This window comes from Labeo rohita, chromosome 3, assembly GCF_022985175.1.
Source record: "Labeo rohita strain BAU-BD-2019 chromosome 3, IGBB_LRoh.1.0, whole genome shotgun sequence".
Taxonomy (NCBI): domain Eukaryota; kingdom Metazoa; phylum Chordata; class Actinopteri; order Cypriniformes; family Cyprinidae; genus Labeo; species Labeo rohita.
In genome coordinates this window covers 23065386-23082176 of record NC_066871.1, presented here as the reverse complement: position 1 = coordinate 23082176, position 16791 = coordinate 23065386, and the positions used below count along the sequence as shown (strand labels likewise).

Sequence of the window (16791 nt, the reverse complement as noted above, 5' to 3'; positions counted from 1 at the left end):
TCTTTATACTGAAATGTCATAATTTTATTCACAGCTGTCCTTATGCAACACTCACTTCATTTGAAGGGTGAAAAAACCCAAAATCAGATATGAGCTCAGTTCAAGGTGGTAAACTTAGAGAGGTGATAATTTGCCACTCTGTTGACTTTGTTCCGTTTTCATTACCGGCCACTAGCGGCGCATCTGAATCCCCGCTCGCTATAAAATCTTGTTGCAGACTTGGATTGAGTTTATATAATAATCCTGTTTCTCATGAGCAGTTGCTGCTGCATTTAAATGTGTTTACTTGCTTTTCATCTCAGGATGTCGCTGTATCAAATGAAGCAACGTTTTGAAAGCTTATTCTCGGGAGATTTTCTTCAGCGGTACATTAAGTCATTCTAAAGCACTCTGTGTTGATCCTTAAGGAGATAAATGTCTGCACTGTTTTAAGTCACGGGGACCTTTGTGTCGTCTTTTTTTGTTGAATAATACATCACGTGCATACATTTTAAACCGTGTATCACTAGGATGTGAGTATATACTACTAGTGACACATTGGTGTGAACTTTGCATGGTTTACATACATCTTTGTCATGGTAGCATTCCCAGATAGCACAAGTACGTCTGCAAGATGTCTGTTAAAGATCACTTGATCTGGAAAGCATCTGCTTTGTACGAGCATCTGACAGACGTCTGCAAGATGTCAGTTTTACATACATTCTAAATCATAAACATCTTAAAGACATCTAATAGACATCTATTTGACATGTGATAGGAAACGTCCTATAGACGTATTGCAGATGAGCAAACAATCTAAAAAAAAACATCTTGCAGATGTAAATGCAGACATCAAATAGACGTCTCCATGATGTGTGTGTGCTATCAGGCTTGTGAATACAGCTCTTCAAATATGTCTTATTTATTATTTTGTGTGCATTTTAAATGGCCCAAATGGCATGTCATGTGATCTGATTCTTTCCATTACTGGTTAGGAGAGACAAGGTGAAATTAATGGCAGCTCATGGCTTTTTCATTCTTTGGGAGGCAAGAAAGCATACATGTGGTAATTAATGCTGGGCCGCTGGGCAGGTCTTACTTCATTTAGTGCTCATGCAGCAGGATTTGAGCCCAATAAACACAGGGATCATTGGCATGTGTCAGGGGATCCTTTGTTTTATATCTAAAGTGCTGTCTCCCACTGAATGCGGCCGATGCGCAGGCACGCTCACGGCTAGTTACGGCCAAAGATCAACTGACTGTCTTATTGACGTTTTTGGGTTGCTGTTCCATATATCTTCAGCCTGAAGCAATTGATTTAAGACATATGATTGTCATTTAATATACGCAGGTGCCAAGAGAGCCAACATACAATGGAGATGGCCACGTAGGTAATTTAGTTCTTTCTCTCCTCCATCACTGACAAAGAAATGCCATGATCTGTCTTTCCAAAGTGGATATATAAACTCTAAAGTGCTTATCCATTTATATACTCCTAATAGATTCCCAGTAGATTGCATATTGTGGTTCAAACTGAGGTCTTTGCTATTTTTGACACTGTTAAAAAGATCCTTTCAAGCTGCATTTATACTGCAAGTCTTAATGCACAGATCCAATCTACTGACCATGTCTGATTTTTTGGTCCGCCTGTTTACATTCACTTTAGATGCAGCTGGTATCCGATTAAAGCAGTAAGCCCCATGAAGCCGTAGTTTAAAGTGAATTTATAACAGCTAAGAGGCGTTGTTAGGCACAACACGAAGTGGAGTGCATAAAACTCCCTTAGATGTTATAAATTCACTGTAAACCACAACTTCACTGGGCTTAATGCTTTTTAAAAATGGTTATTCCATTTACGTAGTAAGGTTTCACAAAATAAAACAGAGCAAATAAAGTGTAATGATATTAATAAAAGCAATATTCTTCCGCCAAACAATGTAGCTCCTCAGAAATGGTTGTAGTTGCCAAAGTGGTTGCCGAGCAACGCATAAACGTAAACAAAGGTATATGTTTGTAGAGTAATTTACAACAGCTTAGAATGTGGCTCAACCAATCAGAATCGGGGACCGGAACTATCCGTTTTTATAAATCTGTGTTTACAATAATTCCCACCCAAAATGACTGTCAGTGATCGTTTTACCATGCACATGGTAGACCCTCAGGGTTTAAATGGCTGTGCTATTAAAATTGTTAATATAATTCACGTTGAATGGCCATTATTATCTGCCAGCATGGACAACATCTGTCATGGATGTTTTACAGCATAAAATCTGAAATAACGAATAAAAATAATGGTAATTTTCATTTTTCAGTTCTTTCAGTTATTTTACCTACAGCTCGTTAGATGTAGTGCCAAGATGATACTTATTTAAATAAATTCAAAAGAAAGAGAGAGAGAGAGTGTGAATTAGTGTGAAGCTTGTTGGTTTAATGACAAAAACTGCTAAGTTATCACCTCATTGCTGAGAAATGTAATGTAGCTTTTAGTAGTGAAGCTGTTATATTTATTAAATTCACAGGGCAGGGGTTGAAAACCAGCTTCTGAATGTCCAATTTATTACCTGTAGAATGTTTCTCAATAAAATGTGAAGTATATAGCACTGTAGCATTAAAACACTAACATTATCTGTATGGGCAACATGTTTCCCTCACATTGGGAGTTCTGAGGGGAATCGGACAGACGTTTAGACGTAGGTCAGATGTCCAGAAATTGGATGTGTATCTGATTAAATTTCCACATTTGAAAGAGGCCTAGATTTAAAGGGGTCATCGGATGCTAAGTTCACTTTTTCATGTAGTTTGAACATTAATGTGTGTTGGCAGTGTGTGTACAAATCTACCCTATAATGATAAAAATCCATGCAGTGGTTTTTAATTAATCTGTAATAATAATGTCCCCTTTTTCAAATTGAGCCGTTCTCAGATGCCTGTCGGTGTGGCGTCACACTGACAGAGGCCACTCCCACAATAGCTGATTGACATGAGCTCTTACCTTAGACCAGCTGTCACAGTCCAGTAACTTTCCATGTTTTGATGCCGGAGCAGGGATGTAAATTAGACAAGAATATCTCTGATTGAGCGATTGAGGTGTTGTGTTGCTGGATGTAATAATGAACATAGTGGTCGTCATTTACTCCCGACATCTGAGCTGCTGAAGATGCAGTAGATTATGTTTGTTTGTGAATGGAATGCACCTCCCGATCTACATATATCCGTCTATGTTTGCGCGAATCATTGATGATCCAGTTTCATTTACAGCAGAAGTGAGTATAAGCGTTTTGTTATGAATCTTTGCGATCGCCTTTCCTTATAACATGGTAGTTAGGAAGTTTAGCGGCTAAACGCGGCTAAATGCGGCTAATGTAAACAAGACCGTCTTTCCACAGAGAGAAGAGAGGGGCGGGGTGAGCAGAGCTCATTTGCATTTAAAGGAACAACCTCTTAGAATGAGATAATTTTTGCAGAGCTGATTTTGGCAAGGTAAAAAGGGTGTTGTTTTACAAAACCATTGAGAATTTTTAATCAAAGTATATTGGAGACTTTTCATTAAGACCCTAAAGAATCATATCAACTTGTGGAAAATGGACATCCGATGACCCCTTTAATGCAAAAAAAAAAAATCGTAACTTGTAAAGATTTTTGTGTTTACGCGTGTGCAACAAATTCCGATTTGTGAGAAAAAGATGTGAGCAAAAAATGTGATTTTTTTGTGCGAGTGTAAATGCAGCCTCAGATGATTTAGCAGTGGTAGTGGTACAATGACAGTCAAAAATGAATGTGATCACATTGCATTTGCACCTGTAAGTCAACCACTGGACTAAAACTTTTGCCAATAACACGTGGCTTTTAAAGAACCGTTGTAATATACTTGATATCAACAGTGCTGATGTGTGCTTTGAGCATGCTGGTACCTGAATAACAATCCTACACTCTTAAAAGAGTTCACTTCCAGAACAAAAATTTACAGATAATGTACTCACCCCCTTGTCATCCAAGATGTTGATGTCTTTCTTTCTTCAGTTGTAAAGAAATTGGAAATAGGTCTTATCTAGTGAAACGATCAGTAATTTTCTAAAAAATTATATAATTTATATGCCTTTTGACCTCAAATGCTCGTCTTGTCTAGCTCTGCGTGAACTCTGTGTATTCCAGTTCAAGACAGTTAGGGTATGTCGAAAAAGTCCCATTTCAGCTTCTTCCCCAACTTCAAAATCGTCCTACATCGCCATTTTACCATTTTTTGTAAAGGGCGTGTTCACTTTGTAAACACTTCTCGGTACTTCTGCAGCGATGTAGGATGATTGAGAGAAGTTGAAGGAGAAAATGAGATGGGAGTTTTTCAACATACCCTAACTGTATTGAACTGGAATACAGAGTTCATGCAGAGCTAGACAAGATGAGCATTTGAGGTTAAATGTATATAAATTGACAATTTTTTTTAGAAAATAACCTGTCGTTTCGCTAGATAAGACCCTTCTTCCTCGGCTGGGATCATTTAGAGCCCTTTGAAGTTGCACCGAAACTGCATTTTGAAAGTTCAAACTCATGGGCACCATAGAGGTCCACTATATACATAATTTCTAGAAGTGAACTTCTCCTTTAAAAGTAAAACGTTTTCACTGGCATCTTTAGTTCCATTAAGAGCCTTTGACATCCACGGAAACTTTCCATACTACAAAATGTTCTTTATAGTGGAAAAAGGTTCTTTAGATTTTTAAAGTGTTCCTTAAACCAAGAAAAAAATGGTTCGTTTAATAACTGTGCACTGAAAGGTTCTGTGGAGACACATAATAGTTTAAAAGTGCGGAGTGTTTTTCCATGATTACATTTGACACCAACATGTTGGTGAATTTTCTATTCCAAGCAGATTCCATTATTCTTATTGTGACCTCATTTAATGCCTGTAGGGCACTTAAGATGTTCATGGACTTGGTGTTTAGGGAGTCTGCTGATCATTATGTTCTCTTTTGGATGAGATACAACCCCCAATAGCCTTCAAGTGCTGTCAGTTTGGAGGAGGGACGTGTCACCCCAGAAGAGCGTGTAATGCATGCAAGAGCACACCGTGGTGCAGGGATGGACTCAAAAAAATATCCTAAGACCTATCTTATAATTTCAGATGATAAGAGTAATCCTGAAATGCTATTAGGTGTGTTAGTTTTACTTTTGTCCTATTTCTCACCGCCTAGTTTAGACTCTTTGGTACAGTTCTCTAGACAACCTACTATTTGCAAGCTAAAACAAAGTACAGGGTTAGTAAACCTTTTAACATCAGTGGCCTCTGGTTTTGTAGTAAATGTTTGCATAATTTTAGTAACATTGTGACTTGTTATTTTATATACATTACCATCAGATGCCTGGGATTGGTATGGTTTTTAATGTATAAAAGCTTCTAACGCTCACCAAGGCTGTGAAAGCAAAACAGATTTTTCATTCTAATATGCTGATTTGGTGTTCAAGAAACAATTATTATTGTGTAGACTGTAACGTGGTACTGTCATGAACTGTCATGAACTGTCTTGAACGTTGAAGACTAACATGAAAGAGAAGAAATTGTTGAATGAAGTCGTTATTTTTGTTTTCTTTGCATACAAAAAGTATTCTCGTAGTTTCATAACATTAAGGTTGAACCACTGATGTCACATGGACTATTTTAATGATGTACTTATTACTTTTCTGGACCTTGAACGTCTCAGTTGCTTTGTTGTCTATGCAGGGTCAGAAAGCTCTCAGCTCTCATCAAAAATATCTTAATTTGTGCTCCGTAAATGAACAAAGGTCTCACGGGTTTGGAACCACATGAGAATGAATAATTAATGACAGAATCTTAATTTTTACATAAACTTTCCTTTTAAATTATAAACATTTAAACAAACCTAACTGTAACATTTTGCTACAGTCCTTTTGAGTTCTGAATCGGGTCCCGCGAATCATATCCATGGAGCGCTTTATGTTGTTTATACGAAAATTCATTACCAAAGACATGCTGTGAACAAGCGCAGCACTTATGTTTACTGTTCACTAATAAGAGAGCATTTATGAACATACGAATTATGAAATGTAATTAACTTGCTGCCATCTTACAACTAATAACCTGCTGTTGCTGTAGATGAGGGAACCACCACAGGGTGGAGATTTTCAATTAAAGTATTAATTAACAACAATGAGGCCATTGTGATGTCACAGCTTTTTTCAAGAGAGCGCCATATTGCTTTTCCACTTCTACTAGTGGGAACAAAGTGCTGTCAGTGCCCCTAAATAGAGGCTTTTGTGTATCCATTGTGTTCATTGCTGTTTTCTCTATTTGTGATTTCAGCAAGTGCAAATCTAGCCTCATGTGCACAATTTGCAGGTGTGTCCAATGAAACGCCCCAGTTGTATTCATCTGAAACGATTCTGAGCCACCCTCCTGAACAAAATAATTGCTCTATTGTAGAGCAACACAGCGGAGATTGCAAATATCTCCTCAAATGCTAATGTCCTGATCCCCTGAGCCTGTTCTTGGCTGTATAATGGCATAACTAGTGTTGAGGGACATGCACATTGGTTCCCTTCAGCTGTAGACAGGATCCCTCTTATGTGCCTTAAACCTCACACAGATGTTCTGTGTCCAGCACATTGTCTCTAGCTGTTACCTTAGAGGAGTTAAACATGGCTGCCTATTATCATTCTATACCAGCATCACAGAGAGGGTGCCTTGAACAAAGGGTGCGGAACTCATCAGATCACAGCAAATGTCCGTGGGACAAGCGTTACGACACTCTTGATTATAGTTGTGCTTTCTTGTGTGCCTGGCTCCCATGGACAGGACAGCGAGAAAAAGAATTTAATTAGCTAACCGCTATTTCCAAGGCAATAAGGCTTTGCGCAGTGGTGCTGGAGAGTAATGATGAAAGGAAGCACTTCCCACAGGATAATCACAAATGAGATCTCTTAAAATCTCAGTTGTTTCTCCTACACTGCAGTGAGATTATATAAAGAGCAAATTGAGAATTTAGCTATGCCTGATCGCGTAGAGCGTCACAAGAGAGCTCAGAGACGTCTTACATTGGGTCTGAGCACTGTCCCGCAGGTAGTAATTTGCATAATATATGCTCAGACCATCTGCGAAGATGGACTTTCACACAGTCTCACCTATTTTAATTTATTCCTGTGATGGCAAAGCTGACTTTTCAGAAGCCATTATTTCAGTCTTTAACATGATCTTTCAGAAGTATGCTAATATGCTGATTTGGCGCTCATTATTTTATTATAATGAGCACCAAATCAGCATCACATTATTATCGGTGTAGAAAACTGTACTGCTTAATATTCTTGTGGAAACCATGATACTTTTTTTGCTCATATTTGCCAAAAGTAAAAGATTTCAATATAACCTCAAACATTTATGATCAAATTCTTGCTAAACCAAATGATCTGAGATACTGTATGCACATTAACACTATAGCTCTTCATTCTTACAGTATCTCAACAATTGATTCATTTGTTTTTGATTTCACATGATATTCTAACAGAACATAATTGAGAACTCAACTCCATTATGGCTCTTAAGCTATGAATGAACAACCTTCGAGCAACAACATTTTGCTGAGAGACAGTATCTGCCAAGTAGTGTTTACTGTGAAATGGTTAGCTCACTAAAAAATTAAAATTCTGTCATTAATTACTCACCCTCATGTCCTTCCAAACTTGTAAGACCTTTGTTCATCTTCAGAACAAGAATTTGATAAATGTTCGATTTTTATGCAGCAAAGGTGGAACAAAAGAGCTGTAGTCATTTAAAGTGTAGTCAAATCAAAGTTCAAATGGCGGCACGGCGCAAACTTACTAGAGCAGATGTGTTCACTCATTGATGAGTCTCGTCACTAAACAACAGCACTGTGAGATCCGGTGTGAAGCACTAGAATTCAGTAAAGAACACCAAGGATTCCGTTTAAAGCCAGATGAAACAGCGCTGACAAACAGGAGGAACACTGTGTGCAACGATACAGTCAGAAGGCTTCTTAATCTACAAATCGCCATCATTTACCATAGATTTACTGTAGTAGCACTAGCTGTACAGTGCTATTGAGTCAGAAATGTAGGGTATATTTCTGTCGAATTTTATTACAGTATATGTGACCCTGGACCACAAAACCAGTCTTAAGTCGCTGGGGTATATTTGTAGCAATAGCCAAAAATACATGGCTTATAAAATTATAGATTATTCTTTTATGGCAAAAATCATTAGAAAGTTAAGTAAAGATCATGTTCCATGAAGATATTTTGTAAAATTCCTACTGTAAATATATGAAAACGTAATTTTTGATTAGTAATATACATTGTTAAGAACTTTATCTGGACAACTTTGAAGGCGATTTTCTCAATATTTTGATTTGTTTGCACCCTCAGATTCAGGTTTGGTATCTCGACCAAATATTGTCCTATCCTAACAAACATACAATCCATACATCAATGGAAAGCTTATTTATTCAGCTTTCAGGTGATGTATAAACCTAAATTTTGAAAAATTGACCCTTATGACTGGTTTTGTGATCCTGGGTCACATATTATTAATGTAGACATGTATTAAATGTACTGAAGGAAGAGCAATGAAGTATAATTACAGTATTTTTTGAGATTAAGCTATAGCGTTTATGCTTTTGTACTAAATGTATTTAGACTACTGTTTTTCATACAAATACCTAGGAACCATATTACATTTTTACTGTGGTATTGAGGTGCTATATTTGTGGTTTTAACTGTTATTATCATGATCTATGGATAATACTATGGAAGAGCAAAAAACAAAACAAAACAAAAACCTCAAACTGTCAGAATAATTAAATTTCACCATATAAAAATGAGGTTGCTACAATTTTTACAGGTAATACTGATTTGGATAATGAACATAAATGTACATCTGCATCCTAACTACAAGCTACTAACAAATGTGTATTTCTAAGAGACAAAAAAAGATATATTATTATTAATATTATCAGGCAACACAAACCTGTTTCTTGATTTGAAACAGTATTATTCATTAAAACATTCAGAACTAAGAAATAATTTTTTTCTATTAAGGTATTTATTCTGTTAAAGAAAAATGACTGGAAAAAGTGTAAAGAATTAAAAAAACATAAAGCGTTTGTCATGTTCTGACCATAAAGAATAGTCTAAAGCCACAATCAACCATCTGGTTTTTACAACTTTCACACAAAAAGTATTCATATAGCTTCATATAATTATGGTTGAACCATGGACTATTTTAACAGTTTTCTTACTACCTTTCTGGGCCTTGAGCATGTCAGTTGCATTGCTGTCTATGCAGGCTCTCAGATTTCATCAGAAATATCTTAGTTTGTGCACTGAAGAGGAACGAAGGTCTTGTGGGTTTGGAACAACATGAGGGTGAGAAATTAATGACAGAATTTTCATTTTTGGGTGAACTATCCCTTCAGGATGGGTGATGCAACATTACTCAGAAAAGCTGTAGACAGTGCGGTTTTTTCTCAAGAACACATTTTCCATTTTTGCTTCACGTGCTCATTTCTAAGTCTTTGAGCAGATCTCTTTATTGGGTTGAATTCCACAGAGCTTGTGATTCTAGTCAGTTTATGGTCTGTTGCATGTAAGGTCAGTGTTCAGAAAATACTAGGAGTAGTGGAGTAACAACCCATTAAATATTCAGCATTTAATCCTTATTTTGCCATTAAAAGTAATTGTAGAGCTAATTTTGATGCTCACAGGCCTCAGCCTGGCGATAATATGAGTCCGAGCAGGTTTTTGTTGCAAATTAACCATATAAAATCAGCCAGGAAGCAGTTGGCTGAATTGAATCGAACTGAACGGAAAAACAATCAGCTACAGTTTCATAGATTAATGCCACGTTTTAATTTATTCCCTCCTGGAGGCATAAACAGTTGTTATTTGGAACGTTTATGAAAACAGCCTTCATTAATTCAACTAATATAATATTTGAGAAATAGAGATGTATTCACTGAGATATGGCATACTGCAAATGTTACCTAAAGGTTTGTATTGGTTCATTGTTAAAATATTCTCTTTTTCACAGCAAGACAGGGTGAAAGCTGTTATTAAATGATTTGTGGGTTGATACAGCAGCGTTGGCTTGACGTGGCATGAGATTTGGGCTGGGACTGTCTGTTTGTCCAATTAATGGCAGATGGGGAGTGTTCAAGAAGCCTGTTTAAAAACTAAATTGTTATTAATTCTAATCAGTATTTTTGCAGACTCATTTGGTTTTGCTAGAGCTCTCATTGTGATATCTGATTCAAAAATTATCTGTTTATTTGATTATGTAAATAAGAGCAAACAATTTTGCTGCAGTCCTGCAGCTGAAGGATTCCCAAGCAGCTGTAAGCTGCACTCTATGCTGGAAACGTGCCATTGACCCCTGGAAACGCTGCGTTTCAGACTTGCTGATGTCACTATTAATGAAGGATGTTATGAAGACGAGGTAGTTTGCACCAAAGCAATCTAGGGTCACAGGCTGGTCGTCTGTTGTTTCATTCGTTAAATGCTGCAAATTATTTACCATCAATTATGAGGTAAATGAAGCCTCTGACATTTATTAGACAACAAAGGTCTAGCTGAGAGATTGACCCCACAGCTATATGCTCTCTTATGTAAGGACAAATCCATTGGAGGGTGTAATCACACATTGGGCCACTTGCTAACAGCGGACCTTAACAGCCAAACTGTAATCTTACGTAAGACAGGCTGGAAGTACAGGACGGGCTTGGAAATGACAATGAATTCACTGTGTTATGAAGCTTGGCTCATTAATTAAAGACAGGTCAGTGCAGCTGTGAAGGGTGAGGCATGAGGCAGATGTTTTTCTGGCTGCTGCAGTGTTCTTGTTTGGCCCGGTTAAGGGCACACAATGTTAATTTGATTGCTTTACTCTCTCACTGTAACAGTGTTATACTGTTTTACACAGTGTATGAACACTATATGGTTACACTGTACTGTAAACGCATGGTATGACTCTTTCAACATTCCAAACTCTTATGATTTTCTCTACTTCTATGGAACACAAGACTGACATTTTGAATAATTGCATTCTTGCTCTTTTCCATGCAGTTACAATAAATGGGGACCAGAGCTTTCAAGCTTGCAAAAGTTGCAAAATGAAAAAGTTCCATATTTTTAATATATAAGTTTTCTAAAGCCTTACTTTATTCGATGTGTTTCATTCTCAAATTCACTGGCAATCTTCTAAATTTGTTTATCACTGTGACCAGATCAGTCAAATTTGTGAACAAATCATTTAAACCAGTTTTGTGAAGTGGTTCAGTGTTTTATGAGAAAGTTCAGACACAAAAGAACAATCACATGAATACGTCAAGGAGCACTAGGGTAGATACCAAGATTTTTTAGTAATGTCTTAAATTTCAGTCTGTTTCTCACACAAAACTGTTGCATGACTACAATAGGGGTCGACTGATTGGCGCCAATGTTAAGCATTTTTATGGTTATTGGTGTCATTTTCAAAAACCATTAAAATAAATTTAAAAGCAAGTTTTTGTCAGAGCCCTTATTATTGTTAATTTTGATTTTCATTTTTACACCAGACATATATATATCAGTTCAAAATATCAGTTATTGGTCACCGGATGCAAAGTTCACTTTTTCATGTTGTTTGAACATAAATGTGTGTTGGAAGTGTGTGTCACACCGACAGAGGCCGCTCCCACGATAGATTGAGTGACTGGCCGTCTTACCTTAGTCCCGCCCTGATGAGCTGTAACAGTCCCATTGCCATTGTTTCGATGCCGAAACAGGGACATAGAAAAGAATGGCTCCTAAGCAACTAAGGTGTACTGTTGTTGGATGTCATAATGAACGTAGTAGTCGTCATTTACTCCTGACATGAGCCGCTGAAGATGCAGTGGATGACTTTTATTTGTGAAGGGAATGCACCTCCCGATCTACATAAATGTGTCTATGTTCGCGCAAATCATTTGTGATCCAGCTTCACTTACAGCAGACGTGGATATAAGGTTTTTTTTAATGAATCTTTGCAATCGCCTTTCTTAATAACGTGCTAGTTAGCAAGTTTCCTGGCTAAATGCAGCTAAAGTAAACAGGCTCGTCACTTCACAGAGAGGGGCGGGTGAGCAGAGCTCATTAACATTTAAAGCAACACTTACCAGAACAGACTAATTTTTTGCAGAGCTGATTTTGACAAGGTTAAAAGGGTGTTTTTTACACTACCATTGAGAAATTTTAACCAAAGCATGTTATAGACATTTCATTAAGACCCTAAAAATCATATCATCTTGTGGAAAATGTGAAAAAAAAAATTTTGGTCAGAGCCCTTGATATTCTTAATTTTGACAGAATTTGCATTTTTACACCAGCCTTGTATATTAGTTAAAAATAGTGGTTATCGGTCTACCTGATCTATAATAAGTGGTATTGGCGTTGGCCCTGAAAAACACATATCAGTTGTCTGTTTCTGTTTCTCGCACAAAACTGTTTTATGATTTCAGAAGGCTTTGAAATAGGGGTTGATTATCGGGCGCCAATATTTTTTTATTTTTATCATTTTAAGATAAATTTTTGGCCTTTTAATTTAAGTTTTTGCCTTTTAATTAGGATAGGACAATATATGAGACAGGAAGTGAATGGGAGAAGGGTTTAAATCGGGAAAGGTCAACGAGCTGGACTCGAACTCGAGATGCCTGAAGCCCAAAGGCGCTATATATGTTGGTGTGCCACCAATATTTTATGGTTATCGGTATTGGCTATTTTCAAAACCTATTCCCGAGTAAATATAATTTAAAACCATTTAAAGAATGTTTTTGTCAGAGCGCTTGTTATTCTTAAGTTTGACTAAATTTAAATTTTCACACCAGACATATCGGTAGACCCATATATTGGTTATGGGTCTACTTGATCTATAATAATCGATATCGGCTCTGAAAAGCACGTATTGGTCTACCCCTACTTTAAAAATAGTGTGTGAGTTGTATGCACTACTTTTATGCTATTTTTGTAATTTTGGTGCTTGACATCCCCAGTTCTCATTCACTGTTATTGTCAAGTGATGTTTTTTGTTCATCAAGGTTTTGAATGACATGAGGGTAATCAAATGATTACAGAATTTCAGTTTCAGAACTACCTCTTTAATGAATATGATAGTATTGCCACTATTGGAGTGCAAAAGTAGAATAACAATCATCCAAGGCCTGAAGCAGAGCCTGAAACGCTTCCAAACAGAGTGCGACAAGCATTCAGACATCACCATTACTGAGTGCCAAAGAATGACGTATGCTTTGCATCAAACTTTTTAGTACCTGATACTGTATTTTAGGCAGAGGAGGGCTGCGTTTTCACAAGCACGCTATTTAGCTTTCATGCGACTGCAAAATGAATAAAGCATTCTTCTGGACTCGCTTGTCCTCAGCCAAGGCGAGATGAGAGATGCACTGCAGTGCTCATGCAGCGAACACAATTACATCAGAATACACTCCTCCGTATTGGTACAATTCCTTGTCAGATGCAGTGAAGTGTGTTCAAAGACAGAAAATGGAAGTGGATGGCATAAATTAAATATATTTTTCTTTGTGCACCGTGCATTCATTAGAAACACTTTTTATGTACGATAGCCCAGCGGAAGTTACGTGATTGCTGATTGCTCACAAAAGCAAGGCATAGTCTTGAGGAAGATTGAAGGCATATCCCTGGGTAGATGAAGGAATGGTATTGAGTGGCATTGTTCTCTCTCTGCAGAGCTCAGGCTATTAATGTTAACGATGTTGAACCAGCTCTGGAGTCTGGAATAGGGCCACTTATTCAAAAGAACACTCACATGTACGTTGCGTACTGAACCAAGCCTATGGTGGCTTCGCTAAATTGTTAATAGAGAACCATTCAAGGTGACTTTTCAACTGAATAGGTTAGCAAAGAATTGTGGACAGAAAGCATTTCATTCCTGAAGCTGTTAAGTGTCACAAACAAACCTTTCTCACATTGAGCTGCATTTGCTCCAGGCACTAGAGGCTGGATTTAACAGAGGTTATCCAAACAGCATTATTGCAAAATGTATTACAAAAGTGTCTACTTGAGGATTTTGATTGGATAATTGATTAACAGAGACTTAACGTCTTAATCGATAGCAAGATATTGACCTGTTTTGTGCTCAACGGGAGGTTCACTATGCTTAATTCTGAATGGCCTGAAGCAAAGTTCATTTTTTGCTGCCTTCTTTTCAGAGTGTCATCATGTAGTATATGAGAAGGCAAAGTCACACATTTCACATTTTTTCCCAATTTGTTTATATTAAACTGTCCCAGTCACATTTTCTTGGTTAAATAACAAAAACATTACTTACACTACCAGAATAAAAATCTATATTGTATTTTTACAATAATAATGTAATTATTAGGCTATTCTATTTAATAAAACTAAGTATAAATCTCATCAGTTTGGTGTTTTAAGCATTTTACATTTATTCCAAATTAAATATGCAAGGCATTAACAATATGAAACATATTTTATTTTAAAACTTTCCACAGATCATGTTTTCAGGCCAATAAATGTTTGATTTTGACTTGACAAAGTGGTGATATATAGGTGTGTGAGTTATTTACTTACATTTTATTAGCCTTCCTAGGCATTATATTGTTCATTCAGACTGATTCGCAAACGTAGATCACGCACGAACACAGGAGATGGGATTCATCGTATGAAACCAATCACAGCTGATCATAACCAGTTGTATCCAATCATGGAAAGTCCTCTCAAGTGACTTTCCCCCATTCATTCTCAATTACCCCCTACCAAACTCACCAGGTCTGTTAAAACTCAGTGGGCTCAGGGGAGGTGAGAGAGTCGTAGACTCCCGCTGTAACTGACTGGTGTCACTGTTGGACAGTGTTTCTTCAGAAAAACAAGTGCTATGTATTTTAGCATAAAACGGTCATTTTGGGACAGTGACCATCAATGTGCGCTCAGCCTCAGTTTTTTTTCTCCTGAACCCATGATCCTTTCTAAAATCGTCTCACGCCTTAAGAGTAAACTAGTTTTTGTTCTACTTCTTCCCACGTTCCTTCGTTCTCAATGCATGGACATGCCTTAAAAATAGGTCCAAAGGTAGCAAAGATAAATGACAAAACGGCTGAGTTTTTCAGGGTCAGCTTTGACAAATGAGGCAGCGGACTTTCGTAGCTCCAGAGACTTCCACAGTTAGGTCGCTAATCTCAGGAGGTGAAGAGAAAATGCATTTTTGTTATGCTGGAGGCAGCAGTCGAGGTCTTGAAATAGTGCTATTTGCTGATGTAAATGTACATAGCTGTACTTAGTTGTCAGGGATGTAGGGGGATAAACATCAGGCCGTGGTTTAGATTCGATGAAATTCTCATTTCTGAAACCTTGACTGCTTTTTGTGCGCAACAAAAAACACGGGAGCATGCGCGAGTCGTGACAGCCCTCCTTAGAAAGGAAAGTGTAGAGGCGTTCTGGTTTATAAAGTGGCCTTGAAGATGTACAGAACATTGAGGGGAAAATGTCAAAGAGTTTACTTCAACGGTAGAGTGACAGTGTTCGGCAGTCATGAGAAATATTGTGAGATACTACAGAATGCTGCGTGAGGAACAAATGAGAAAGAATTTGAAAGAAGCAGCTTGTTCACTGTAGCTGAAAAGAGTGATTATGTGACTGATAAATAACGGCTTCCCACATTACTCAGTTTCTGAGGTGGAAAGATGAGCTTCACACTTGAGATTTACCTCAATGTAGGTCAAATGAATGAAAAACCGACTGTGTATACAGCCTGGACTATGTATGTTCACATGTTATAGAAATATATATTTATATAATTTATTTCTCTCTCTCTCTCTCTCTCTCTATATATATATAAACCTAAACAAATTGTTCAAGTTACCTTAGGGAAACTAGATAAATAATAAACAAAAGTAAAATCAATAGTTTTAAATGCTACAAGTGAATTTAGGTGTCACACCATTATAATGTAGAGCATGAGAAAACGGTGTTATTAAATGATCAGTAGGGGTGTAACGGTACACGTATTCGTACCGAACATTTTGGTACAGGTCTTTTGGTTCAGTTATAAATGTCTTGGAGAGCCGCTTCTGTGACGCTTCAGAAACACATGGTGTAAACACAAGCATTGACTAGAGTGGCCGCGTTGGAGCCATAACGCCCCGCAGATTTGTGGAGTATAAATGGGGTCAGTTCAAATGGCAGAGCAGAGCGCACCTCTTTCATTCTAGTTTTAACGTGAAATAAACATGAATGAACACCTCTTGCCTCATGTAATCGCTCATTCAGTGTTTCAACCACAGAAAGACGTCAATAAAACAGCTTGTAAACAAAATGTCACGTAGCATTTCATTTTCTTCTGGCAAGTCATCAGTGTCCACAGCTCGTTAGTTCGCTACACTCTAAAACATTCTGGGTTAAAAACAACCCAACTTGGGTTATTTGGCAGCCCTGCGCTGGGTAATTATTGGACGGAACACATGCTGGGTTATTTTGACCCAGCTGGTTGGGATAAATGTTTTGACCAAACATGCTGGGTTATTTTTTAAGTGAACTATTGTTTATAAATATTATATTGCTGGCTTAAAATGAACTGGAAAAACACACACACACACACACACACAGAATTACTAGAGGCAACAGCAATAATCAAAAGATAAAAAGAACACATGGACAAAATGACAAATTGAATTTATTTGAGTGAATACAGCATAGTTTACAATATTACATACATTTAAACTTGTTTGACAAGCATTTTATGCATCAAAATGTAACATTTAAAAGTAGCATTTTAATTTTAGT

General features: G+C 37.3%; 1 protein-coding gene across 1 annotated transcript in view; it reads left to right on the top strand.

The window, feature by feature from the left end:
• The window catches only part of grin2aa (glutamate receptor, ionotropic, N-methyl D-aspartate 2A, a), a 181354-nt gene that overhangs the window by 3525 nt on the left and 161038 nt on the right, over nucleotides 1–16791 (top strand). The window lies entirely within an intron of this gene.